Here is a 27,978-nt window from a genome sequence, read left to right on the forward strand (position 1 = left end):
AATCAGGATCCTTAAGAAAAATCACGGTAAATCTACCAACAAGGAGTTAAGCTATAGCATCAGTTTCCAGCGCTTTTTTTGTTGCTGTCCTATTTCGTTAGCTCTAGTACTCTCCCTAGGCATTTAACCCTTTCATCTAAAACCAAGAACTGGCTCCCTTCCAGAACCCGCGAGGAGGCAGCACCACAGTGGGCGTCTGCCGTCCAAACACAGCCACACAACCCTGCCAGGCCTGGCACTGAGAGAAACAGAGTTCAGGGCATCGGGAACTTCACCGGTGCTATTGCGCAGGCTCTGCGTTCCACGCAGGCTTATTAGGAAGAAAGCGGATAAAATTGTCCAGAGACACGTGAACCAGAGGGGACCAACCCGGACCACTGCTCTCCACTGCATCGGATTCTGGAATTTACAATCACGAAAGTTCTATTGTTTCACGATTGGCTCCCAGGCCGCATGACATCATAGCGCTAGATTCGGCCTCCGGGCGGCGATTGGCTGGCCGCGCCATTGTGACGTCACGGTCAGCCCACGTTCTGATTGTAGATACCCGGCGCCTTCCTCTTCCCATCGCGGCTGCTCCTGCTGGCCGGTGCCTCCCTCCAGCCTCCTCCCGGCTCGGCTGGTCCCCGGGCTCCGCCGCCACCGCCGCCTAGCCGCTTCTCCGAGCCGCCGCTGCCCTCGGCCTAAGAGGTAAGCGGGCGGCTCCGGAAAACTTCGTCTGGCCGCCGCTCGGCCATGACACCCTCGCCGGCGCGCGGCCGGCACCGAGGGATGCGACCCCGCTGTTGGGTTCTGATCCCGGTGCGCACGAGCGACTGCCGGCCCGGCCCGCGCTGCGCCCGCGTGGCGAAGGAGCCCGCCGGACCCGGGTCTCAGGGCGCGACGGCAGGCGCCCTGGCCGTTTCTGCGAGATGCTGTCTCACCTGTTTAGCGGTGGAAGCCGCCGGCAGGCAGTGTGCCCACTGACTGGCGCGGCGGGAACGCACCCGGCTCCCCTAACGCGAGGCAGGGCGGGTGGGCTCTGCGCTCGGGTTCACCCGCCCGGGTTAGATGAACGCGCGGCCGGAGATCCAGGGAAGAGCCCCGAGAGCGATCGGGCTTCCTCGGAGAACAAAACCCCCGTGAGCCGGGAGAACCGCCGGGCGGTCGCGGCGTGGGTCGGTCCCCTCGGGCCTTTCGTTTTCTCTCTTGCCCTCCCGTCTCTGCCCCCGACCGGGAGGCGAGCCCGCTAGCCTCGGAACACTTTGGGTTTTATTGAAACCAGGTAACTGTAGCCAGCGGTCCTCGGAGAGGATGAGGCCGGTGGGGAAGCTCGGGGGCGGGGACTCGGGAACAACCTGGGCTACTTTTGAGGGAATCGGGGCGCGAGGGCGGTGGGGTCGCGGGCTGGAGCGGCTCGCGGCCGGGCGTGTCTGCTGCGAGTAGCAAGGTAAAGTCCTCTTTTACAGTTTAAACGCAGATAAGACTCGCCCCCCACCGTACCCCAGCGTTCGCAAGCCCGCCTTGGGGTGGAGGGAGTCGTGCCTGGAGCAAGACTTGTTCTTCAGAATTGTGTCTTGCCACCAAGCGTTCCATGCCCTTGCACTTTTAGGGTGATGGGTGATGGTTTCCCCTGCTCACGACTGTAGTTGAGCTCAGCTCTTGGCTTCTTGATTGCAAATTTGGATAATGCACTTGGCCCACTTTGGGGTGGGGGTGGGGAGTCCCGAATGGAAGAATCCAGTGCATGACCTACGAACTGGGCTGCGGAACCTGGTGTTTCGACGGGAGAGTGGTGGGGAGCCTTAATTCTTTAATAGCGGGACCTGTGGCAGGAAGTGCTTTCTTTACTGGGTGGCACGGAAGAGCTCGTGTTGCTTGTTAGGTTTTGTAACGTGTTTCCCTAACCACTCAGTAGATAACCTGTTGGTTGCACTTGTTTTGCTGTTGCTCAGCCAACAGCACTTGGGGCAGAATCTAGAGATACGGACACAACCGGTTTGGCATTCGGTGGCTGTGGATGAACAGTTTTAACTTTACATCCGCGGTGAGGGGACAAGCGCATCACTGTTTCAGTCCGCTTGGATGCTGCCCGGGATTCTCCAGGGAAAGTTCAGCACTTGAAAGAGAAATGTCATTCGTGTCCCTCTTGCATTCTTACCCTAGATTGTAACTTCTCATCGACAGGAAGTTTTTCTGGACAGAGTCTCTTTTTCGCTTTTTCTTTTTTGTTTCTAACTGAAGACAAAAGGAGGAACGTTATTGATGGTAACTGATGACTAGTTTTACAGAATATAGAACAGAACTTAGCTGAAAGTGAAAGTGTATTACAATTTGAAAGTCCGATTTTTTTTTTTTTTTTTCAAGAAGAGACCCTCATTACTTCAGACTCTGTCCTCAGCTTCTTGACTCAATTTCGAAATCATTTCTGTTCAGGGTTTCATGTTGCAGAATTGTTAGGGATTCCATGAGATGATATAGTTGAAAGTGCCCAGCATGGGGGCTTGCCAAATAGTGCTTTGATAAATGTTTCTTCTTCACTTATTTTTCTTCTTGGGGAAGGGAAGTGAGGTTTAGGGGATGTGGCCAGGAATAAAGCTGGAGAATCTCAAATAACTGGGAAAATATTTAAAATTAGGCTTTCATAGACACTAATTCCAGTATTCCAGCAAAGCTGCTTTTGAAAATGAGGTGAGTTATCTCTTTCCCTGGGATCAACTGAGCTTTTTCTTTGGGGGGAGGGGTGTCAGAATTCTTAATTTGGAGGTGTTTGCAAGGATCTCTTTGCCACTACCTCCTCATTTTCTCTCAGCATAACTGTTGATTGTCCTCCTGTTTGTAGAAGTGAGTATCAGTCCTTGGGTGTCTTATTTCCAACTTGAATTACAGAAATCACGACAAAGCTGTTTTCCATCTTTTAGGGTGACTTTGATGCCTAAGTAGATAGTAGAGAGTATGAATGATGGTTTTACTTTTTACTCAGCCCCTTACTCAGCCACATCCTGTCCCTCTCCCCTAAGAAAATTTCTAATTATTTTTAAGCCCTCCTTTATGCCTACCAACTCCTTTGTTACTGGTGGGAACAGTTACTGTTTCCATTAGTTACCCAGTGGGTTTTTCTTTGCATACATTCAGTTTGAGGTATTACTGATGTGGGCACCTTCCTATTAATAGTTGCTTTCCATAGATGATTCTTACAGCCTTCCTGTGGGAAGTGATATCCCCTATCTCTTTTATAAAGAATTGAGAACTGAGGCCTAGAGATGCCAGGTGACTTGTCCAAATCATGTAGATCTGCCTCCTGCAACTTACCTGCCCCGTCCTCTGGCCTTGTGCTGCTCGGATTTGTTCAGTGGGCTCTGCCGTTTATGTAACTCTCTTACTCTGTAACTTAAAAATCTAACCTCATGATTAAAGGTCCATCTTCAAGCCTTCCACTATGAACAATTTGCCATCTTTCACATCTGTAAAGTCTGTTCCTTCCTTTTAGCCCACATTTGATTCACTCTTTCTATTAGTTTAATTGGCTTGTCAGTTACTGAGTGTGCGCTGTGTGTGTCTTAGGGTTGTTGAACAACACAGTTTCTGAAGTAGCTTATACTTTAATTCTTTTACACCTGAACTTAATCTGCACCTTATACTAGAAGGAGATCAGAAGCAGATTTCTGAGGGGGGGGGGGGGTGCTTGTCTCACTGTATCTGAGAAAGCTTTATGGCAGAGCTTGCCAGGTCATCAGCGCCTCGCACTGCCCAGTTGGTTAGGATGCTTTTTGTGCAAGAGACAGAGAACCCAGTGCCAGATGGACTTAAATGACCACCTGACCTGAAAAGTCCCAAAGGCAGAACTTACGTTCTGTTTCTCTGAAGCCTTCTCAGATGTTTGTTAGGTCTGCAGGCTGATCTTGCAAGATGACTGCCAGTTACAGTCTAGGCCGCCTGTTGCCATATTCACACATGGAAACTGCCACCACCTTCCAGAGAGTGTCCTTGGCCTCGGTTTAGGCCTTGGTTACTTGAAGTAATAACTAGAAGAGTGGAAATCTGATATCCTGGGACCTATCCCAAACTGAGGAAGTGCATTTAAGTTTCACCTCACCTACCTGGCTGCTAAACTACACCTTCAGGGAAAGTCTCTGTGGATATAGGGGTGTGCCAGTATCGGCTATAAGGGCCACCAAGGGTGTCAGGCCCCATCAAAGAGAGGATTGAATTAAATGAAATGAAACAGAACGGAACCCACATTTGAATTTCACCTTACCCATCATAGAGGAATCTTACAGGTGCACAGAGGACGGGCATTCTAGGAGAGAAAGTTTAGAGAGCAGACAAGTGCATCATTGGACATTAAAGCAAGTAGCCCAGATGCATGAAGCTGACAGGCAGAAGTGAGAAGAAAGGTTAGTATGACAAGTTGTTGATCATAAAGGTTAACTTTTATTAAACCATTACTACGTGTCAGACTCTGCACTGAGCCCTTACATGGATTTTTCTCAAGTACTATTAGTTGGTACTCTAAGCATTCCCACTTTACAAGTGAGGAGATGGAGGCTCAGAAGTTTAGATGCTTGCCCAAGGTCACAAAGCATTCTAGCCTGGGTGGTCTTGACTTGCTAGGCTAGTGTCTTTCCTGAGATGTTGTCACAAGACCACTGAGACTTTTGGACTGGAAGGAGTGTATCATGAATGTTGTGCTCCAAGGACATGAGTGTTGTCAGAGTGCGTGGGATGGATTGGTGAGGATGGACATGGGGCATATGAGGGTAGACTGGGAGGCTGTTGGAGCAGGCCAGGCAGCGGTGAGGCCTCACCTGGAGCCACGGCCATGAGCACACACTGGAGCAAGCTAATCGTTTGAGAATGTCTCTAGGAGAAGATCTACGCAGCTTGAAGACCAGCCGGATTGAGGGCCAGCAAGAGGAAGGGTGCTCTCAGGTGTGGGGGTTAGAAGAACTGCAGTGTCATAGAGGGAGGGAGAGGAGGCTTTGTACTCCAGTGGAAACATCTCAAGGGCCCATGATCCATCCAGACAGGGCCTTTCTCCCCCTCTGGTCCCCATTCCTCTTTGCAGCCAGTGTTTGTCTGCCACATTTGAAAAACGTGTTTCCACCGCATCTCATCCATTTTCAGGCAGTTTTTCACCTTTTAACATACCTGGGTAGTGATGCAGCTTGTAATCAGTGGCATGGTAAAATCACAAGCCCTCTTTCTCATTTTAATATTACTGAAATCAGGGTGCTTGTGGATGAGAAAAGGAAAGTCTCAGTACTGGTGAGCTCATGGAGTCAGTTGCTGGCAGAGTAAGAACCAAGGCCTCTAGGTCCTCTCATCCACTGAATTACCTAAACTTACATAAAATGAACATTGCCTCATAATACAGGATTATAGTAAAGCATACACATATTCCTTTGTTTATTGAAGCAGCAGTAATCTGAGAGGTTTGGAAGGTACAGTGGTTTGGGTAGGGTGCCCTGTCCTTGTATGGAACCCGGCCGCCCTGGTTTGTTATCCTAAACCTGCCTTCAACCTGAAATCAACTCTGGGCCTTGGTCCTTTATTTCAAACAGTTATACCAAGGTGAATTTCAGGAGCCTTTCAGAATGAAAATTTTTTATTTTTGCTTTTGCAGAGAGCAAATCCTTTGCTTCTGTTTGATCAGGGATAGAGAATGAAAGTTGAAATCCTTTAGGTCTTTGAAAGGTAGATGTCAGAAATCAGGGATGGAAATTACAGTTTTCTCTTTAAGAAGTTAAACGTAACCGCTGGAGTTACTCTGGCCTAGCAGAGTTAGTTGTTCAGAGAGGTAGACCCTCTCATGTTGGGGTTTGTGTCATAGAAGCGCCTTCCCACCCCACCCTGATTTCAACCCATAAACGTTACCATTACCAAGCTGCTTGGTTCCTTCTGGCATGTTTGCTCCATGAGGATACTTTTATTTGACTCGAATACATTTGCTTTTAAAATTGTGTGGCCCCTGGATTGAAAACAGTCATACTTGCTGAGGTTTTAGGAAGATTGAACCCTGTCCTCCCTGCCCGCTCCCCTTCTTGTCCCATTTGAGCACAGTGATGTGTGATAACTTCAGTCTTCCTTGTATCTTGTTAGACTTCAGTACCTTTTGTTTGATGTCTTCTTGCTGACTGGGGTTTAGAGAATAGTTTTTCACTTAAGATTTCTAGTGCTGGGACTCTCATGCTTTCTCTGATTAGAAAACTGTTTTCTTGAAACAACTGCAGCTTCAAATGACAATCCTGATACTAAGTTCACACTCTCTTGTGAGCACATGCTGGTTACAGGTTCCATCTCTATGTTACAGTTCTTCCCCCGTTGTCAACACTTTCACCGTGTCAGAGCTAACCTCTGATACGTGCATACTAAACAGACCTAATTAGAGCCACACTGCAGAGTTGGCCACTCTGGTCTTTATCTGAGTTATCCAGAACCCTGGAGTACCTGTTCCTTTTGTCTTGGCACGGCACATGCTCCTATAAAGTAATTGTTGTCAATTTCTCCTTCCCCAAAGAATAGTTCTCATGACACCAAATTCAATAATTATTCATTTGCTTCACTGGGAAGTTTCGCCATGTGCTGATGGCCCTTGGGGGTAGCGTTTAGGGTACCTCTGCCTCAGGCTTTGGCAGAAAAAGTACATTACCTTAATATTTATAGGAGCTGTTGACACTTGTATCTACCCTGTTTTTCAGCTGATATGTACGTCTGTGAAAATTTGAGTTTTCCCCTTACAAAACTTCACAATGTTTACTATGGATCTAAAGTGCATTTATTAAAAGTATCTACTGCTGCTGCTGCTAAGTTGCTTCAGTCTTGTCCAACTCTGTGCAACCCCATAGATAGCAGCCCATGAGGCTCCCCCGTCCCTGGGATTCTGCAGGCAAGAACACTGGAGTGGGTTGCCATTTCCTTCTTCAATGCATAAAGTGAAAAGTGAAAGTGAAGTCGCTCAGTCATGTCTGACTCTTAGTGACCCCACGGACTGCAGCCTACAGGCTCCTCCGTCCATGGGATCTTCCAGGCAAGAGTACTGGAGTGGGGTGCCATTGCCTTCTCCGAAAAGTATGTACTACACACTTTTAAAAGTTAGCAAACTAGTAGGAAGGGGACTGGAGAAGAGGCCTTTCAGGTTAGCCGCTGCAGGGAACCAGGGGTCCAGCTCTGCCCTGAGAGCCGGACAGGCATTGGTAGGCCAATCACTCCACCTCTTTGAGACTTCCGTGCCTACTTTGGGGCAGAGGGGCTGTTGAGACTATTAGTATTCTACCTAAAAGTTAAGTAGGGGACTGACTGAATTTGATGAGCATCATTAAAAAATCTCTCTATTGACTAGGATGTTCACTGAAGCATTGTCTCTAATAGAAGATTGAGTCAGCTGAGTAAGAAGAATGAATGATGTTCTTCAGAAGAATGAATGATGCTACAGTTGGGCAGTGTAATACTTTGGGGCTTATGAAGAGAATGAGGCTGATCTGTGGGGTGCTAAATATACTACATGTTAGGTGCTTTTCTAAGGTGCTTCACCTCCAGGGCCCCCCCATGAGGTCAGTACCCCCAGTTTTACAGATGAGGAAATTAAGGCCCAGAAAGGTTAGGTGACTTGTTCAAGGCTTCCCAGCTACCAGGTGGCAGAGGCAGGGTTCAGATCCAGCCTGGTCGAAGGCATCCAGCATCAGTTTCCTTGTCTGGCCCCAGGCCCACCTGGGTTTGATCTATAAGGTGTGTAAAACCTGAAGGGTGTGGGCTGGGAGGGAAGGGCACCCTCATCCTCTAGGGAGCCTCCAGATTGTTTTGCTTTCCCTTGGGTAGAGATGTACATCGTGTGTGTTTTGAGAACATCTAGGTCCTTCTGACACAGGCCTGATTAAAGGCTGCTTGTTCAGGTTATTGAGACTAACACCTTCCCCACCCCTTTAGTTCTCTTGGGATTCTTTCTCTTTTAGGACTTCTTAGTTTTCTTTCTGGGTGTGGCTCTAAGTACCATAATTCCTAAAACATGAGGATCACAAAATTCAGAGTGGTTTATATATTAGCATGGAATGTAACCAGGTGGTGAAATAACTGTTGGCTGTAGAGGAGATGATAGATAATTACTGGGTTGTGTTTGCTTTTGAATATACCACATTGTAGTTGGCTTTTTAAAGTACATTTTAACTCTGCCTGTTCCTCTTATCACCCTCCTCGCACCCTGCACCCGAACAATTATAAAATGTGGGAGTTTAGATTGAATTTTTTTTTATAAAAAAGAAATGTGTTTTCCTGTCATATCTTTATTTATGTTACACTGTTTGAATTAAAATCTAAGACCTTTTCTCTCGAGAGGGTGCATAACTTATCTTTGTTAATTATGTCCCTCCATTCTCTCTTCATTTCAGCTGAGGCTATAACACTGCCTTTGTATATTTTGTATGAATTATCTTGGAGAACATGATAATTTATTTTGAATATTCAAGTAATCACATCAGATAAGAGGCTGCAGTCAGATTAAGAATTACAAGCAGCTGCTCACAGCAGCTGATGTTGCTTAAAAGCCTCTTAAATGTTTGTCTCCTGGCCACGTGCAATCGCAGTCTGATTTGTATATTAGAAATGGGGTTGAAGTAGAGCTCAGTCTCCTGAAGTAGGGTCTTTAAGGGACCAGCTAGAGACTTGCAGAGGATCACCTGTCCTCATCAGTGCAGCCGTTGATTGTCTGCAAGTCTGCTTCATCCAAGAAGGTGGTTGCCTTGTGAAACAGGTCAGAGCTTCTCCAAATAGCCCCTTAAATACAGTGTTTCGGGACTTCATGTCCCGGAGAATGCTTTATATACTCTGCTTGTTATGGCAGCTCCTTTCTGTTTGCTTTGCAAGACATGGTAGGTTTGGAAGAGGCTCAGTGACCCCAGAGGAAGGTGGCTCCAAATGCAGAGTGATGGTGGGTTCCCTATATCGGGCCCTGGTACAAAGCTCCGTGCTTGAGTTTAACATCGTTTTGCAAATGGAACTGGCGTGTTATAAAAGACTTCCAAAATTCAAAATGTAGGTGAATCGTTGCAAAGTACTGTTGGAAACCCAATCTCAGTGGGTGATTGCCTTGCCCACAGATTCACGTATCCACCTGCTGTCCATCTCAGACATTTATTTCTAGTCCACTTCTGTCTTCTGAGCTCCAGATTCATCAGAAGCTCCAACTTCTCATCAGCTGATTCACTTGGTCTCCCTCCAAACCTGTCTCCTGTCTGCCAGCGTGACCCGGAGCATCCCCATCACCAGTTTGCCCAGGCCATCAGTGCCAGGGTCCTTCTCCCATCAACCACATCCTTCCTCCTTTCCTCCATCCGTCACTCACCAAGTGTTGTCTATTCAGGCTCTGCTGTGTCTGCTGCCGCCCTGCCTGCACAGCATGCCAGCCCTTGCAGGGTACCTGGTTTTCCCCAGCTCCTTCCTGCCTCTCTGTGTTCAGGTCCCAAACTGGCTGTCACGGAGATCTTCTGACATGTCAGTGGGATCCGCGCACTCCATACTGAAAGCTTCGCTTACTTTCACTTAGAGCCATCCTTGATCCCGCTTCACTTCCTGCCTGTACCTCTCACTCTGAACACCCCACATCTCCCCACCCCTGCCCTGTCAGCTCCATCTCTGCTCTGCACCGTCTGTGTCCAGATGCTTCCCTGATTGCTCCCCACTGACAAAAACACACGAAAGCAAAGCCAGCTAAACAGAAAAGGCCCTGTTCCTTGTAAGTCAGACTCACACACCCTGGAATCTGATGCTATTTACTCAATTAGCTATTCCTACCCCTTCTGGCTCTTGTAACCTTGGTTATAGCCAGCTGACCTCTGTGTGCGTCAGCCTCCTCATCAGGGGAGGACAGCTAGTGCTTTCCTCCCCTCTCTGCTCCAGGTCTGGCGTGTTCCCTGTGTATCCTTGGTACCTGTGTGCTGTCTGGCATGTGGTAGGTATCTGGCAATTATTTGCATGAATGTTTCTCTCTCTGTGTACCTTTTGGGTATAATCAGCTCTGTAATCTGTGCTTATGGCTTTGTGAAGGTGAGTATGCCTCAGTAGCCTGAGAAGCTTGAGCGTTTGTAACACTGCACAGATGAGGAGCCCCCGCGGGGAAGCCAGCTCTGGGAGATAGCAGCCGTAGGGGGCTGGATTCTCTGCTTAGGGTTGCTGTTCTCCCACCCAGGCTGAGGGAGTAGAGCAAATTGCGAAACGTCCCCCCGCCATCTGCCAGGAGCAGAGGATGCTGTTTCAGTGTGCTGTGTTAAAGGGCCTTGCTTATTTGCATGTTACCTTGTAGAGCTTTTAGGTGGAATAAGCCAGGGATTTATTGTGGCACTGTGCCCAAGGAAGGAAGAGAACCCACACTGGTGTCTAAGCACTCGGCTATTCCCTGGTCAAATAATGGTTGAAACTGACACTCTCTTTTTAAACTAATTTTGGTTGGCCTCAACACTGAGCCATGGAGAAGGAAATGGCAAGCCACTCCAGTATTCTTGCCTGGAGAATCCCATGGACAGAAGAACCTGATGGGCTGCCGTCTGTGGGGTCGCAAAGAGTCCAGCATGACTGAAGTGACTTAGCAGCAGTAGTACCAATGCTGAGCCAAGGTTAAGGGTGCCGGTGTAGGTTGGGCGGAGCCTGTCTGCTTCAGTTGCCACGTGGTCATTGATTCACTGACCATACGCACTTACTCCCCATTGTGTTCTCTGCTGCCCTCTGCTCCAGTGCGAGGATCCTGCAGAGACTTATGACAGTACACCTACTGACAGATCGTAACCCAGTGGGAGAGGTGAGGTGTGAACTTGATACAGTAGATCGCTATTGGTGCTGTGGGTAGGGCTGTGTGTTGCCATTAGGTTTGAGTGCAAGTGACAGAGATCCCAAAATAATCACGGCCCCACTAATGGCATCTCAAAACAAGGTGTTACTTGTATTTTGCACAGAGGGCTGGGGAAAGGGTACGGGGTGACCAGCTGCAGGCTCCTAGCTCACTGTATGTTGGGCTCAGAGGCAGCAGGATGGAGAAGGAGACAGAGTAGAAGGGGCTGAGGATTCAGTTGCGTTTTCTCTTAAGGGACGTTCCCAGAAACCAACCCCCGACAGTGTCGCTTATGTCTCCCTTGCTGCTGCTAAGTCGCTTCAGTCGTGTCCGACTCTGTGTGACCCCATAGACGGCAGCCCACCAGGCTCCCCCGTCCCTGGGATTCCCCAGGCAAGAACACTGGAGTGGGTTGCCATTTCCTTCTCCAATGCATGAAAGTGAAAGATGAAAGTGAAGTCGCTCAGTCGTGGCCGACTCTTCACGACCCCATGGACTGCAGCCTACAGGCTCCTCCATCCATGGGATTTTCCAGGCAAGAGTACTGGAGTGGGGTGCCATTGCCTTCTCCGATGTCTCCCTTAGCCAGGACTTTAAACATACAGCCACACAAATCCGCAGACAGACTGAGAAATCTCATCTTGATTCTGAGTGGCTGTGGGCAGCTCAGAGTCCTGCTGCTGTACCCGGAATCCTGGTGACCGCCCCCCGGCCTGTACTAGGGTGGATGAGAGTGACTGTGCTGCCCACGTGGAAGTTGGAGTCTGTGGAAGAGACCGACAGGGAACAGATACTGGTGCCACAGTGATGAGCACCGAGAGCGCAGTGTGGGGTGCTGTGGGCAGACAGGAAGGGACCCCCTAAATCAGACCCAGGAGGCCGGGGAAGGGTGCCTGGAGACTGAGCAGACATCTGCCTGCTGGAGAGAGGAAGCAGGCGTTCAGGCAGAGGCTGTGAGGGAGGAGGCAGGTAGCACATGAGGAACTGATTCTAAGGAGAAGCAAAGGAGGAAGCAGGGGCCCGAGGCCGCACTGAGGGATCTGAGCTTTGTCCTAAGAGCCTTTAACTGGTTTTGAGAGGAGTAATCTGGAAAGATGCTTTTTGGGAAGTGGGAAGCAACGCCAAGACCAGAGGCAGGGACCCTCCGTCAGAAGGGAGTGCAATAGTTCAGCTGACATGATGCTGACCTTGATTAGACAGTGGCTTTCGGGATCGAGGATTTCCTAGAACTGGGAGCAGATTTAGAAATAGTTTGGGCTGCTCTTCACCTGACAGCTGATGAAAGCAAGGCGGAGAGGTCAGATGGCAGGGCCGGGCCGCACAGTCAGCTGGCGGTGGCGCTGGGTCACCCCTCTGCCTGAACTCTCTGTGTCCCTGCCAAATGGCCAGCTGGGGCCACAGGGCTTTGTTGGGCGTCGGAGAGGGCAGGTGGTGTGTGAGCTGGAACGTGGCGCGCGTCTGCTGGGGCGAGCACGGTGCAGACACTGGGAGCGGCGCTGCAGCGGGTGTGGAGCAGAAGTGGGTGAGCTGGGTGCTCCCAGTTCTGCAGGTTGAGATCAGTGGTAGGGGACTTCAGGGAGGTCGGGTAAGGTGAATCGCTCAGGAGTGTTTCGAAATCAAGGAAGGCTTCCTGTAAGATTAAGTGGTTTAGGCTGAACTCTTTAAGCACTGGGAACCAATTAACATTTGGTATTGAAGGACTGACTTGAGCTTGACGGCACAGTCTGCGTTTAATGTTGGCCATGCCCAGGGCCTCGTATAAGGTGCTTGTGGTCAGCAGAATAAAGTCCCTCAAAGATGTGTCCCAGTTTCCCATCACTGTGACTATGTGGATAATTAAGGCTACAGATGGAACTAAGGCTGCCAGCCAGCTGAAGTAGTGTCCTAGGTTATCTAAGTGGGCTCAGTGTAACCAACCCCCAAGGATCATTAAGGGGCTTCCCTCGTGGCTCAGCTGGTAAAGAGTCCACGTGCAAGGCAGGAGACCTGGGTTCAATCCCTGGGTTGGGAAGATCCCCTGGAGAAGGGAAAGGTTACCCACTCTGGTATTCTGGCCTAGAGAATTCCATGGACTATACAGTCCATGGGGTCACAAAGAGTAGGACATGACTGAATGACTTTCACTTTCACTTTTCAAGGGTCCTTAAATGTGGAAGGAGGGGGGTGGGAAAGAATGAGAGGGTGGGGTATGAGGAGACTGGGCCCAATGTTGCTGGCCTTCAGGACGGAGGAGGCAACTGTGAGTGGAGCGATAGATCGCAGCCTGTAGAAGCTGGAAAAGGCCAGGAGAAGGATCCTCCCATAAAGCCTCCAAAAAGCAGCAATGCGCATGCCTGGATTTTAGTCCAGTGAGACCCGTTTTGGACTTCTGACCTATAAGATACACTTGTGTTGTTAAAAGAACTTCTGGGGCTTCGTCGGTGGCTCAGACGGTAAAGAATCTGCCTGCAGTTCAGGAGACCCAGGTTCGATCCTTGGGTTATGAAGATCCCCTGGAGAAAGGAATGGGAACCTGCTGCAGTGTTCTTGCCTGGAGAATTCCATGGACAGAGGAGCCTGATGGGCTGCAGTCCATGGTGTCACACAACTGGACATAACTGAACGACTAATACAACAACAAGCCACTAAGTTTGTGGTCCTTGGTTGCCTGACACAGCGGTCAGTGTGTGCTGAGTGAATGAGTTGTGCTTTAAGAGATCAGTATGAAAGCTGTATGTATTAGATGCATTGGATGTGGGGAGGTTCTGGAGGCCAAGGAGTTCATAGGAGATGGTTCTGGCAAAGAGGTGATAGGACAGGACAGGGTGGGGGTAGGGTGACTGGAGTCATAGGGCTGGCCTGGGATCCGTGCAGGGGGGAGCGTGCTTTCAGGACTGGGTTCCTGGAAGGTGATTGGGCAAGAACAGAATCACCTGGACGGAGTCAGGAGGCAGGGAGGCTTGGCTTGTTGGGACTGAGGTGCAAACACACCATGTGTTTGTAGGTGGCACGAACATGTGGAAACAGCGCTTGAGTGTGGGGTTGGGGATACAGGACTGGGTGTCATTGGTCATGACTTATCTGTTCCCTTTCTTTAAATTTTTTTTATGGTGAAGAAACTCAGCAGCTCTTTTGAAGGATTTAATAGCTCAGATTCCTTAACGTTAAGAAGTTTTTCCTAGTGTTTTTTGCCTACATTTTTTTTCTGCCGCTTGAATTCTATGAACCTTTAAAAAATTTTAGTAAATAAAAATGTTAATACTAAATTATTGTTTTAAAAAACTAGAAATAACATAATCATATGACCCTTGCATAGTTCACCTGGTGTCACACGTCATCTTCCCAGAAGCCTCTGTGGCTCCCGTTGGTCTGTCACCCACCCAGTCACTAGTGGTCACATGGTTACTATCCCCGCCTCCAACACACACACCCTGGGTTCTGACCCTATCAGATCTCACCTGCTGAGCTGAGGAGGATGGAGCCTAAACAAAACTTGGCTTGTCCTAGCAAAAGGAAAATGGATGGTACTTGCTAGAACATTTCCACATCTTTTCCTTTTTTAATATCAGTTTGCCACTGAACTATATATACACTTGGTTTAGATTTGGTTACGTCCTGAAAGTTCTTGATTTCTGAATTCCTTTGTTCTTTATAATGAACTTGGTTGTAGTGATTGAAGTTACAGGTGTATTGACGTTAGAGGTGTCTTCCTGTAGCACCACACTCATTGCCTTCTTACCTGTCAATTGCTGCCGTCTTCGCTCTCTGATCACTGACCTTCTACTTGGTGGCAGTTGCACCATGTAATTTGCATTTACAAGTTTTCAGTGAAGATTGTACTAAATTCAACTTTGAAAAAAGTTTAAAGCCTATAAGATGAATTGACCAATAATGGTGGCGCTAGTGGTAAAGAATCCACCTGCCAGTTCAGGAGACATAAGACAGCGGGTTTGATCCCTGGCTCCGATCCCTGGGTCAGGAAGATGCCCTGGAGAAGGGCATGGCAACCCACTCCAGTATTCTTGCCTGGAGAATCCCATGGACAGAGGAGCCTGGCGGGCTACAGTTCACGGGGTTGCAGAGAGTCAGATATGACTGAAGTGAGTTACCATGCACAGTGTCTGTAAACCACATGTGAAGAAAATGAGTTTAATTTCAGAGAGTTCCACTTCATTCTCCAGAAAAGGAAATAAGATTATTTCCTCCTTATTCTTAGAATGAAGATCCCATTCTTTCTAAGTTAACCAAGTAAACTTTCTCTTTCTTCCCTTTGCCCGTTGATTTGGTTAAATAAGACTCGTGGGTGCTACCTCGTTCATTGTCTTTCATGTCAGTTGGTACCCTGGTAAGACAGAGCCCCCACAGTATCCGGGAAGTGTAAGCAAGAAAAGCAGAGGTAAGCCGCGTTGATCAGGAGGTGGGAGAGGACGTGCCCCTTCTTGACATTTCAGCTACTGTCCCCTCAAAACAGTCATGCTGTTTCTTTTCTCTTGAAATCAAATTGTTTCCCTTAATGAGACGGTCAGCTTGGCATGCAGTCATTTTCTCTGATGTATTCCAATCTCAGAAAGCAAACAGAAAGAACATTTTATAGAGGAACCTGCAAATAGCTCTTCTGTGGCCGTGACCTGCGGTAAATGCCCTGAGCTCTGGTCTGAAAGCCCTGGGTTTCTTCACAGACAGATGGGAGGGCGTGATGCACCTTTATAGCAACCGAGTGTTCAGCGGCACATGGATTTCATTCTCGTTAGCACTGCTCTCTGTCAAAGGAAAAATGATGGCAGTTATGCTTGGAGCTCTGAAATGTCACTCTCAGATTCTTATTTTGGAGAGAAGGGCGCGTCCTGTAAATTTCTCCCTCTTAATCGTATTTATTCTGTCTGTCTCTGCTGACCTGCTTTTCTCCATTCAGTGGGGACCCTGCTTTCCTGTTGGTGATTACATTCCCCAGGTGATGTCAGGGACATACTGCCACTGACACACCATTTAGAGGAAGAAGAAAGTGAACCCTGGACAGGGAAGACAGGCTCCCTTGAGTAGGCTGGGAAACCTCCTGCATGAAGCTCCCTTGAGCCCATTAGCATCATGAATCAGAGAACTGAAGACCCGGTGACAACTGGACAACTGAGGTGATAGGCAAATGGAAAGTGTGGTTTTGTTGTGGCAGAAAAATGCTGATTCTGAGCTCTCTCTTTCTCTCATATATATATGATACATATGTAAGTACTTAAGCACTTTAGCATCTGTATACTGGCTGATGAGTTAATCCATTCTGTTTGTAGTACTACCTAATGTGACTTCACCACAGGATGCTTAGGTCTTCTTATTACTTAAAATTTTAGGTTTGGGTGACTGAGTTTCCATGAAGAGTATCTTCATTTGAAAGGAAAGTTAGTATTGTGCTAAAGAAACATTCAGAGTTTTTCACCCACATGCTAATATGAAAATCAGCCCAGCCTGCTATATACAGTCTGATTTACTGGGAAATTGGTAAGAACTTATTTCACAGAGTGCTTTAACTTATATATATTGTATGTTTTATTCATTATTGCTAGCTGGTGCTTTTTGAGGTATATTTGGGAATTTTGCATTTAAGTTGAGAAGCCAAATTTATAATGCCAGTTTAGAGATGAAACCTTACAGAGGAGGAGAAATGCTGTATGCAGTTTTTAATACAGCAGCTCTCAGACTTTTTGTTCTTAGGACTTGCACTTTTAAAAGTTGAGAAACTCAGAGAGCTTCTGTTTGTATGGGTTTTGCCTGTTGACATTCATCCTGTTAGACATTGATTTTGAAATCACTTTGGATCTCTGAAGGTTACCTTCATATGTGAACTTCAGGTATACTGGTTTTGGTCAATTTAAGGTCTGTAAGTACCTTAGGTAGGGTAATATTTCAAAGTAAATTTATGTCCTCTGACAATGCTGGTTGCTTGCATAGATACCATACTGGAGGACTGTCAGTTTTTAAAATAAAAATCCAGAGCAGAAAGGAGTAACTTAAGAAGGTCTCAGTGTGGTATAAATACCTTTTTAGATGTTCACTTTGTTTATTTTTTAAATCTCATTCTCTTTGCCATCTGTACATTATTGTATTGGGCCTTCAGATTGGCTGTCTTTTGGAATAGTTGTAAAAACAGCTAATTTCTTTTGTGTTCATGTCTGTTTGATTGATACTTCTTAACTTTTTTTTTTTTAATACTAATGATTTTGCTTACCCTCCGAGCTATCAGGGAAGCCGAGCGTCGCATCCCCACATCTCCACCTTGTTCTTTTTAACCATTTAACCTTTACCGCTTTCTTCTGTTACCAGAAGGTCCTTCTGGCCTTTTTGTATGTCTGATCATGTAGCGTTCTGCTTTGGGGAACTGTCGACACACATCCGCCTGCCCTGTCCTTTACTCTGGGGACTTCTTTGAGGCTGTTTATACCCTCGGTTTCTGTGATGTCTTGAGTCAGGTGTCACTGTAGAGGGAGCTGCTCGCTTCCACGTGCTCAAGTGTTTCTATGGGGTACGTTTCGCATTGTCCAGTATAGTAGTCACAAGTCACGGGTAGTAGTTACTACAGCACTTGGAAGCTAATGCAACAGAGGTTTTCCACTTACTTTTAATTTACCTTTAAATAGCCCTGTGTGGCTCCCATCTCTCCAGAGGATACAACTCCCAGGGAATCTGAGAGCTTCCTTTTTACTGACTCATGCCTGCCTCCATCTTGACCTCAAGAGTTTCTTGCAAGCACCCATTCATTTTTATAGGAGTTTTGTGTATATCTTACCTGTCACTTTTAGAAGTGTTTTGTAGCATATAGGTTTCAGCATCTGTAGACTGTTTTACCACCAGAAACAGAATTAAGAAAGCAAAGGCTGTTTGAAGTTGGCTGCTTTTTATGAAATCTTGAGACAGTTCTAGGTGACGTTCAAGGGTAGAATAAAGTTAAGAGAAGGATTTTAGGTTGGGGAGACTTGAACAGACTTATCAGCTACTAAAAAATTGAAGATAAAGGGGGAAGCAGAGTTGAGCAGTCATTTCTTGAAGGACGCAGGCAAGTAGGAGATGCTGAGCCTCCTTTTATGGGTTGGGAGGGAAAGAGTAGCTTTTTTTTTTTTAAGTATTTGAATTTTTTTTGACACAAAAGTCATATAATGTTAACTTTTTTAAAAAAATGTTTTGGCCTCACAGCATGGCATATGGGATCTTAGTTCCATTTCCTGATCAGGGATCAAGCCTGCCTTGTGCCCCCTGTATTGGAAGCGTACAGTCTTAACTATTGGACAGCCAGGAAGGCCCCTGAAATTAACCATTTTAAAGTGGACAATTCAGTGGCATGCAGTTCACCCACACTGTGGTACCCCAGCCACCTCTGTCTAATTCCAAATCATTTTCACCCCCCAGAGGAGACCCTGTGCCCATCAGCCATTCTCAGCCCTGCCCTTCCCCACCCCCAGCCTTTGGGCAACACTGATCTTTCTGTCTTTAGACCCTGATACTGGGAAAGATTGAAGGCAGGAGGAGAAGGAAGTGACAGAGGATGAGTTGGTTGGATGGCATCACTGACTCGGTGGACATGAGTTTGAGCTGCTGTAAGGACAGGGAACCCTGGCATGCTACAGTCCATGGGGTTGCAAAGAGTTGGACACAGTTGTGCAACTGAACAACAAAGTCTGCATATTTCATATAAAGCGAATCATACAATATGTAGCCTTTGACGTCTGTTTTCCTTCACTTGGCATAATTGGAGTTTCATCCACCTGTAGCAGGTAACAAGCACCTTGACATTTGAAGGAGAGAGTTTCAGGGAATGCATACCGACAAGCCTGAATCTCAGCAGAACATGTCAGCTAGTTAGATTGTCCAGATTAAGGCTCCACAGGGGCAGATGTGGCGGCAAGAGTATCTGTGGGATGGTTGACTGAAGACACACCCCAGGAGCCAGCACTGGGATGGAGGGGGCAGGCATCGAAGTTCTGGATCTGGTGATGGTAATCGCCACCAGTAAATTGGCTGCCAGTGGGGTAAAGAGGGAAGAGTGGGTGGGGAGGAACCTCCCTTGAGAGGGGCAGGAGTGTCCTGTTTCTAACCGGGATAAATTTGGGAACCTAAGTCAGAGCCCATCTGTAGCAAGGGACCGTCTTTCACATACAGACCAGGGCACTGTCCCGCCTGCTGCGTGAACCAGTGGACAGACCGCACTTCTGAGCCAGTGAGGTGGAAGCCATGCCTTCCCTTCCGAGCTGGGTGACGAAGCAGTTCTGCTGGCTTGGGGGCTTCTCACACACCCAGAAGCAGGGGATTAGAAAGCAGACCCAGCCTTTTTTGCTGCTGCCCTTTGATGAAGGTCTTAAAGCTGAGTCAGCTGCCCTGGTTGGTGTTGGGAGCAGTGATGGAGACCACAGTGTTGCCAGCGAGGCCACGCAGAACCAGGCTGTCTTTGCCCAATGACATGAAGGTCAGAGGACTTTCAAATCTTCCCATCTTGTCCCCAGTCTGCTCTTGAGCCCAGCGACCATGCACCACTCATCCATCCCACCTTATTATGGGCCCAGCGCCAAGCTGTCCTCCATGTGAACCTTGCCCTCGAGGGCTGATCGCATCTGGGCAGTGATTCGAGTGCAGAGGAGCTTCACCAAGCCTGGGGCTTTGGGGGAGAGGAGTCAGGGGAGATTTCTCTGAGTGAGGACTTTTATGTAGAGGTGAGTGTAGGGGTCCGAAGGGCAGGAGGCAGAGGGAACTTACCCTGCACAGGGCTTGCCTGCAGAAAGGAGAAGGTGGCGGGAGGTGGGTGTGGTCGGGCCGTGGGCAGGGCAGGGCAGGGCGGGGAGGGCAGGCTTGGGCTGGAAGCCGGGGTGAGCCAGTGATGCAGGGGCCCTAAGCAAATGAGGGGTTGTGGGTTGTCTGCAGAGAACAAGGGGCACAGTCGTTGAGAGGCTTCAGGCAGTAGTTGGCCTGCCGGTTTTGGTGGCTCTGGTGCAGTGCGGAGATAGGGGGCAGGGCGCGGCAGGAACAGGGTGGATAGCTGAGACTGGCCATCTGGGAGAGCCGGTGGAAGAACACGGTCAGGGGTGGTCGTGCGGCTGGGAGAGGTAAATGTGTGTGAGGCGCAGGGGGAAGCATCAGCGCACGCAGAGATGGTGGTGGTGCCCAGGTGCACCGCCACTCACCCCCTGTATCCTTCCACTCCTCCTTGCATGCTGTGCTTCAGCTTGAAACAGCTATCCACATTCGGCCTCCTAGGTCTTTGACTTGTTAACCCTTAATAACCTGGCCCCATGCCACCTGTATGAAGTCTGCCCCGATTCCACCGAGAATCAATTCCTTTAACATTTACAGAGCGTTCACATGTTTCAGTATGCTTTGAATCATTGCTGTCAGCTTTCAGGTGAAGGCAGAATCATAGCCCATGTGACCGCTTCATCCTTCTCAGGACGTCGCAGCCCCCTTTCCCCTCTGCTCTTGGATCGTGTCTTTGCTTTGGCATGAAGTGAGGCGAAGCGTTAATCACTCAGTTGTGTCCGACTCTTTGCGACCCCATGGTCTGTCCATGGAATTTTCCAGGCAAGAATACTAGAGTGGGTTGCCATATCCCTTCTCCTGGCGATCTTCCCGACTCAGGGATCAAACCCGGGTCTGCTCCATTGCAGGCAGATTCTTTACCATCTGAGCTACCAGGGAAGCCCTTTTCCCAAATCCCTTGGCCTGACCACTCCCACTGCTCTTTTAAGGATGGGTCCTAGCTCCACTCCTCTGCGGACGTCTCCCTGGGTGCCCCAGCCCCAGATCTCTCCCTCCTCCCCTCTGTGCTCACCCCTCTGGTGCTGCTTCTCTTTTACCAGGCTCCTTGTGGTCTTAATTTTCTACATGTATGTGATTCCAGATAGACTGGACAGTTGTGGATTCCTCCCAGTCCCCTCCATCAAGAAGAGTGTATATAAATGGCTGGGATGCTTGTCCAATCCACAGGGGGCTCCTATCCTCAGTTCCTGTGATAAATAAGATGTGGGCACTGGAATAGATAAGGTTTGACATTTGGATGTAAGTATCATATGCCTGGTTTGTGATGCAGTAATGGCTATCTTAATCTAGAATTTGTTCTGAAGAGTAATACCCGAATGATTCTTCGGTGCTGTAGTTTTTCTCCATGCATGGTTTTGTTCTTGGACAGGACCCTAAACCCCTGAGAGGTTGGTCAGGAGTAAATAGAGAGCGACACACATAGCATCCTGAAGGACCAGCTGGGCACCAAACTTCCTGACAGAAATCAACCCCCTGCTGGGATCTTTACCTTGGAAACTGGGCCTGGGGGCAGAACAGAGTCAGGAGACCTGGCAACCTTTAGCATAGTGCCTTTCTACCTTTTTCAAGGGAATGGGGTTATTAGTGTCCAAAAAATAGTCCTTGGCCTCAGGTTAATCTGTACTCCCAGCCTTTGAGGGAAAGTGCTTATTTATGTAATATCCCACGGGCTATCTCTGCTGTTTGCACGTCTCTGAAAGTTCTTCTGTGTCAAGCTATTTCTACTGTTTCTTGATCCTCTTCGTAGATGGAAACATGCTGATCTGACAATAGAGCATTCCTCAGCTTTTTCTCTTGGTCTAAGACTAGATCATTATCCCAAACTCATTGCTGTAGGTGTCTTTATTTTTTATATCTTCTACCTGTATATCCTTGTTCTAGTAGACTGGACAGTTGTGGAATCGAGCATATTTTTAATTGCATCAGTTGGTGTAATATCTAGAGATAGATCCATAACTGATTATATGTGTCGTTGTTTTTGTTTGTTGTTCTCCAGTCACTAAGTCTGGCTTCTCTTATAGCTCAGTCAGTGTAGAATCTGCCTGCAATGCAGGAGACCCAATTCCTGGGTCAGGAAGATCCCCTGGAGAAGGAAATGGAAACCCACTCCAGTATTCTTGTCTGGAAAATCCCAAGGACACAGGAGCCTGGCAGGTTACAGTCTGTGGGGTCACAAGAGTCAGACATGACTGAGCGTCTAGGCACACACAGTCACTAAGTTTGTGTCCAGTTCTTTGCAACCACATGAACTGCAGTGCGCCAGGCTTCTCTGTCCTTCACTATCTACCGGAGTTTGCTCAAATTCATGTCCATTGAGCTGGTGATGCCATCCAGCCATCTCATCCTCTGTCGTCCCCTTCTCCTCCTGCCCTCAATCTTTCCCACCATCAGGGTCTTTTCCAGTGAGTCAGCTCTTCACATCAGGTGCCGAAAGTATTGGAGCTTCAGCTTCAGCGTCAGTCCTTCCAATGAACACCCAGGACTGATCTCCGTTAGGATGGACTGGTTGGATCTGTTTGCAGTCCAAGGGACTCTCAAGAGTCTTCTCCAACACCACAGTTCAAAAGCATCAATTCTTCGTTGCTCAGCCTTTTTTATGGTCCAACTCATCTGTACATGACTACTGGAAAAATATTTTAAAGAAATTTGAGGATTCATTACTCATCTTGGCTCTAGAAACCGACCAGGGCTGCACATGGCAGACACATTTCTCATTCCATATTATGTTATCCCTCAGGGCACTCAAACCAGAAGTTTCCATGTGAGATTTTTTTCAGTCATAGCCTCACTGAAATTACTTTATCACTTTTATTTGCTTTTCTATCATTTCTAAGCAGGTTTGCTACATAAGATTTAATAGGACCGCACTGATGCTGCGTGCAGGACACCAAACTTCTTTCTCGTTCATTTGAATGGGGAGGAAAAACAAAATCAGGTGTGTCGTAACCATGGGCCCAGTGACATTCTGCTTTGCACACCTCTGTCTTGGTGGTTAGGATGCCTCGGGCATAAATCATTCCTTACAAAACCTTAGTTTGTTACTTAGAACCCAGCAGTGTGTTACACGTATTTGAAGGTGGCTTTTGGATGCCCTTTTGTATTTTCCTTGCCAAGGTAAACTTAGTCTGATTTTAGTTTGAGCAGTAGTTAAGAACTTAGTTTGTATCCTCTGAAGCAAGTACAGGCTCTGTCATCATGTATAGTACCCTCCAGTGTGTGAGCCTCTGTTTCCTCCTCTGTAAAATGGGCAAAAGACCCTTTACAAGGTTACAAAAATTTGAAATAGGTGGTGCATGTCAGGGTGCCTGGAGTGACACTTAAACACATTGAGTATTCAGTGTCAGTTACTACTCTCATGAACATCATTGTATTTTTTATTTTTAATGATCTTACCACCCTGATGGCGGGGATTCTCTAAAGGAAGAATATTATGATTTTTGTAATGAAATCCTTTTAACTCATTAGTGAGGCATTACAGTCTGTGATGATCCAAGGTTTGTTTGATCCTGGAACAAATCAGGCCAGAGTTAATGCTGTTTCATCCTATTAGACTTGGGGTAGCTTATCCCAATGCCCGCCTGACATTTTGTGGGTCGAAGTTTTCTTTCACTGGGGCTTCCTTTTCCCCAAGGGTGGCCCACTTATCGTCAGGAGGATTTTTACGATGCAAGTAGCAGTTGGTTGATTCTCAGTTGAAGCTTTGGGTTCAACTTTTTTGTTCTGGGTGTGGGTAAGGGGACTCCTTGGGGCTTCTCATTTGTATCCTGTGAAATGCATGGGGACTTTCTCTGTGAGCAAGTCAAGCTATTTTTCTGACTGCTGACTCAGTGCCTCCACATGGGATTTGGGAAAAAAAAAGCTGTATTATGATGCTTTTTACTGACAATAATACTAATGACATAAACGGAATTGGCTGGCTTGGCTACTAATGAGCAAACAATGGCCTGTCCTCTCCAGAATGTTATGTACACAGTTAAAAACCACCTGGAAGCACTATCTTACTTAAAGTTCTTAAACACAGAAAACATTTGGCTTTTTAAAAGCTAGTTTTATGAGCCTCTGTTACTAGAACTGGGTTTACTGATATTCTGTAGGGCTCCTTTGTGACTGGGTTTGTAGATTCTGTTTTTTAAGAAATAGCCCATGTCCCTAGGCAAAATAGATACTTAAACACTTGGTGTGTACTTTGTTAAATGCAAGATTACTATTGTGTGTGTAAGATGCATGCTTCCTTGGTTTAAAAATTATTAGCTAGACTGAATTCCTGGCCTTAAGGGGGGATCTTTGTGGAATGCAGACAAGTTCCATTTACTAATAACCTGTGTGAGTCGCTCAGTCATGTGCAACTCTTAGCAACCTCATGGCTTGCAGCCCACCAGGCTCCTCTGTCCATGGGATTCTCCAGGCAAGAATACTGGAGTGGGTTGCCGTTTCCTTCTCCAGGGAATCTTCCCGACCCAGGGATCGAAGCTGGGTCCCTTGCACTGCAGGCAGATTCTTTACCAACTGAGCTACCAGGGAAGCCCAGAAAAACTTAAGTGACCAATTAAATACCAGCTTCCATACACAAATCAATCTTTCAGAAAGTAGATGATGCACAGAATTTATTATTTTTCCTTTACAACCATTCGCCAGAAGTGACTACATACATATATTCGATGTTTCTTCAGCTATTGGGCTTTCTGTATGATTTATATTCTTAATAACATAGAACATGTTGTATCAGACTAAAAAAAACACCTCTTTTTCCTTCATAACATTACCTAGTCCTGGCCAGTATGCAGTTTTATAGACTACTCACAAATTCCCTGCAGGTGGGAACATTAATAGGTGAAAGTGTTTTGGAAAGAAATTTTGCAAGATATATTATATGAAGACTCTTTGACATAATTGGCCAACTTCTGGGAATCTCATTCAAGAAAATAATACACAATTAAAGTTTTATGTGCAAAGATGTTCGTCACAATGTTATTTAAGAATGCTAAAGATTTGGAAACAGACTAAATGATTGATAATGGAATAATGAAAGCATTTATATAAACATTACTCCGAAGCTTAGATTAGATTTATGAAGAAAGTAATTGCTGCAGTGTTGAAATGCAAGATTATACAGGTATATGCTTTGTTAAAGCCCAGAAAACAGTGAAATATATTTGTATTTCATTTCTATATTTATTATGTAGTGTTAGTTCAGTCGCTTAGTCATGTCCGACTCTTTGCGACCCCATGGATCGCAGCACGCCAGGCTTCCCTGTCCATCACCAACTCCCAGAGCTTACTCAGACTCACATCCATCAAGTCGGTGATGCCATCCAACCATCTCATCCTCTGTCATCCCCTTCTCATCCCACCTTCAATCTTTCCCAGCATCAGGGTCTTTTGAAATGAGTCAGTTCTTCGCATCAGGAGGCCAAAGTATTGGAGTTTCAGCTTCAGCATCAGTCCTTCCAATGAATATTCAGGACTGATTTCCTTTAGGATCAACTGATTTGATCCCCTTGTAGTCCAAGGGACTCTCAAGAGTCTTCTCCAACACCATAGCTCTGTGCTAAATGCTATACACTAACCATTTCATCCAATTAGGTATTATTTGCACTTCCATTTGAAGGGAATACTTCAGGTGAGGCAGTTGAGGCTTTCAGAGGTTGACTTGCTCAAGGTCACTCTGTTTGTAAATGGCAGAAAGAGGGATGTAGATTTTGCTACACTCTCAGAGGCTTTTTGTTTCTACTTTAAAATAAACCCCTTCCCCCGCCCCCAAAAAAAGCCCTCTTCGATTTTTTTCAAGTTTCTGCAATAAACGTCCCTTTTTTATTTTTATTGTAACATAGAAACTAGAGTGATGGTTAAAAGAACAGCCTCTGGAGTCAGTCTGCCTGCTATGGACGTGACCTTGGATAAAGGACTTAACTGCCCTCCGCCTCAGTGTACTCCCCTGTGAGAAGGGGATGTGGAAAATGCTGGTGGGGGTCAAGTGAGGCCATCCTCGTACAATTATAGCAGAATGACTGGCACATAGTAAGGACTGTTAGTTGCCATTAGTATCATCATGCTGCTCTTCAGAGAAAAGGACTTGAAAATAAGAAAAATCATTTGAAAAGGTGGGCTGGGCTGTCCTAAGTGGCTTTCAGATTCTTTTGGAGAGATGGGATGGGGGAGTAACTTTGGAAAACTTTTTCGTTAGCAGTCATTAGCACACCATTTAGTGGAGTGAAATAGCAATTTGCTAAATAATTCAACCTCCCTCAAGTGTGTAATTCAGGTTAGAGCATAGCTGGCTTAGTGTTTTCTTAGCAAGAGCACAAATCCCTAAACACATGTGTGGCTTAGGTCCTAGCTTATTTAACCTTGAACTTCTTATACTTAACATGACAGACTCAGTGCCCAGTTCATCTTGCAGACTTTTCTTACAAGAGAACATGTCATTACAGAGAATGTTCACTAGTTTGCACTCAGTAACTCAGTGCGCGGCCTGCCTCCTGACTCAGCAGGCACGATGGGTCTGTGATGAATATAATTAGTAGCTGACAGCACATTTCTAAGATCCTCAGAATTTCCCTATTTCCCTTCCCCCCGCCCCTATGACTCTGTGCTCCCTGACTCATTGACTATCCTGCCTGTGGGGTGCAGAGTCAGAACCCGTGGGTTTCCTCCTCTCCCTCACCTCGCCTTCCTGCCATCTCTCCTGTGGCCCCTGCCTGATTCCCTCCCCTGCCATGGCCTCACGGTGCCTCCATCTCCTGCGTGAACTATTGTGGCAGTCTTCTGACAGCCTTGATAATCACCCTCTTTCCAGCCTTCCACCCACCCCCAGTTTAAAAGCAAACACTAGCACTCTTACCTGCTTCTCCAACATAGGTTTTCACTTTCCTCTTTCCTCCTCCCATCCCATTTCCCACTGGCAAGCCTCACACGTGCCCCTGTGACCCACTGGTCCCTGCGTAGAATCTGCACATCCTTTGTCAGGGCATCTCCTTCAGCTTGTTAGTTACCTCTTCTCTCTCCTGTGAGACTCTGACTTATCTGGAGGCGGCTGTACTGTCCTATGGTCCGTGTCCCTGTCCCTCCCAGAATGCCGTGAATGTATGTTTGATGATCATAAAAACAGCTGCCACGTGTGTCTTGACAGCTTGGAGTTGAATTGAGATGCCCATGCATTGCCCCCAAGTGTCTCTTATAATCTCACAAGAATCCTGTGGGATGAAGGCATTATTGCATAAGTTTATAGATCAATAAACTGAAGTCTGTACAGCCTACCGAAGATCATACTATAGTGTGAAAGTGTCAGAACCCAGAAGGTAATAACCCACATGACACACACATTTCATGAGATTTTTTTCTTGTAGGACTAGTTGGCACTTCATTATCAGTTCAGTATTAGTTTAGGGCCCATCTGGAGATCTGTTTACAGCTAGGGCTCCTAATTTGGGAATTGAGGGTTCCTAGGATGTGGGGAGACTCTGTCAGTTTTACCCAAACTCTCTGTCATCTGGGGATAGAGAGGTCACCTTTTTTTTTTTTTTTTAACTTTTGCTTTAATCATATTTTTACAATTGGAGTGGAATCCCCAAAAGGTCTAGAGCTACAAATACCACAATTTCTATGGAAAATAGAATACAGAAAATAGAATTTTCCAAATGCCAGATGACTAGTTTATAAATTAACATCTGGATCACAGGGCTGCTCAGCGTGGCACAGTGGTGAAGAATCTGCCTGCCTATTCAGAGGACGTAAAAGACAGACTGATCCCTGGATTGGGAAGATCCCCTGGAGAAGGAAATAGCAACCCACTTCAGTTTTCTTGCCTGGAAAGTTCCATGAACAGTGGAGCCTGGCAGGCTACAGTCCACGGGGTCTCAGAGAGTTGGACACGACTGAGGATGCACGCAAGAACATCAACTATCTGGAACGCAGCCCTTTTGTAAAGTAGAGATTATGTGTTTTGATAACTTGAGGGAGTGAATGAATGAAAATGATTCACTTTAGAGGCTAGGTTTTTTAAAAGTAGCAATTTTCTTTAGACTCTGTAAACAGTCATTCCCTTTATCTCTTAAAACCACCTCTTTGTTATTACAGACGGAATGTTTGTGTGCCTCCGTTCCACCCCCGCCCTCCCTTCCATGGTTCATATGCTGAAACCCTAACTCTCAGTGCGATGGTATCTGGAGGTGAGGCCTTTGGGAAAGGTTTCAGTGAACTTTGACCTTGGTCTTGCCAGCGCCTCAAACTGTGAGAATTAAAGGTCTGTTGTTTAAACCACCTGTCTATAGTATTTTTGTTATAGCAGTCTGAGCTAACAAGACACACTCCCTTCCCTTCTCCAACCTAAGGGTATATATTAAATTGTTCATGTATATGAAGATCATCATTGGAAAAAGCCATAATACATTTTCAACATGTCACTGCTTCTGTAG

The 27,978-nt window shown here is 46.9% G+C and overlaps 1 protein-coding gene across 1 annotated transcript in view; it reads left to right on the plus strand.

The window, feature by feature from the left end:
- ELOVL5 (ELOVL fatty acid elongase 5) overlaps nt 571-27,978 on the plus strand; it is a 66,003-nt gene continuing 38,595 nt past the window's right edge. The window contains 1 exon segment of the mRNA NM_001285628.1: nt 571-690. The gene's annotated coding sequence lies outside the window, so the exon portion shown is untranslated.

Source organism: Capra hircus, chromosome 23 (assembly GCF_001704415.2).
Source record: "Capra hircus breed San Clemente chromosome 23, ASM170441v1, whole genome shotgun sequence".
Classification (NCBI taxonomy): Eukaryota; Metazoa; Chordata; class Mammalia; order Artiodactyla; family Bovidae; genus Capra; species Capra hircus.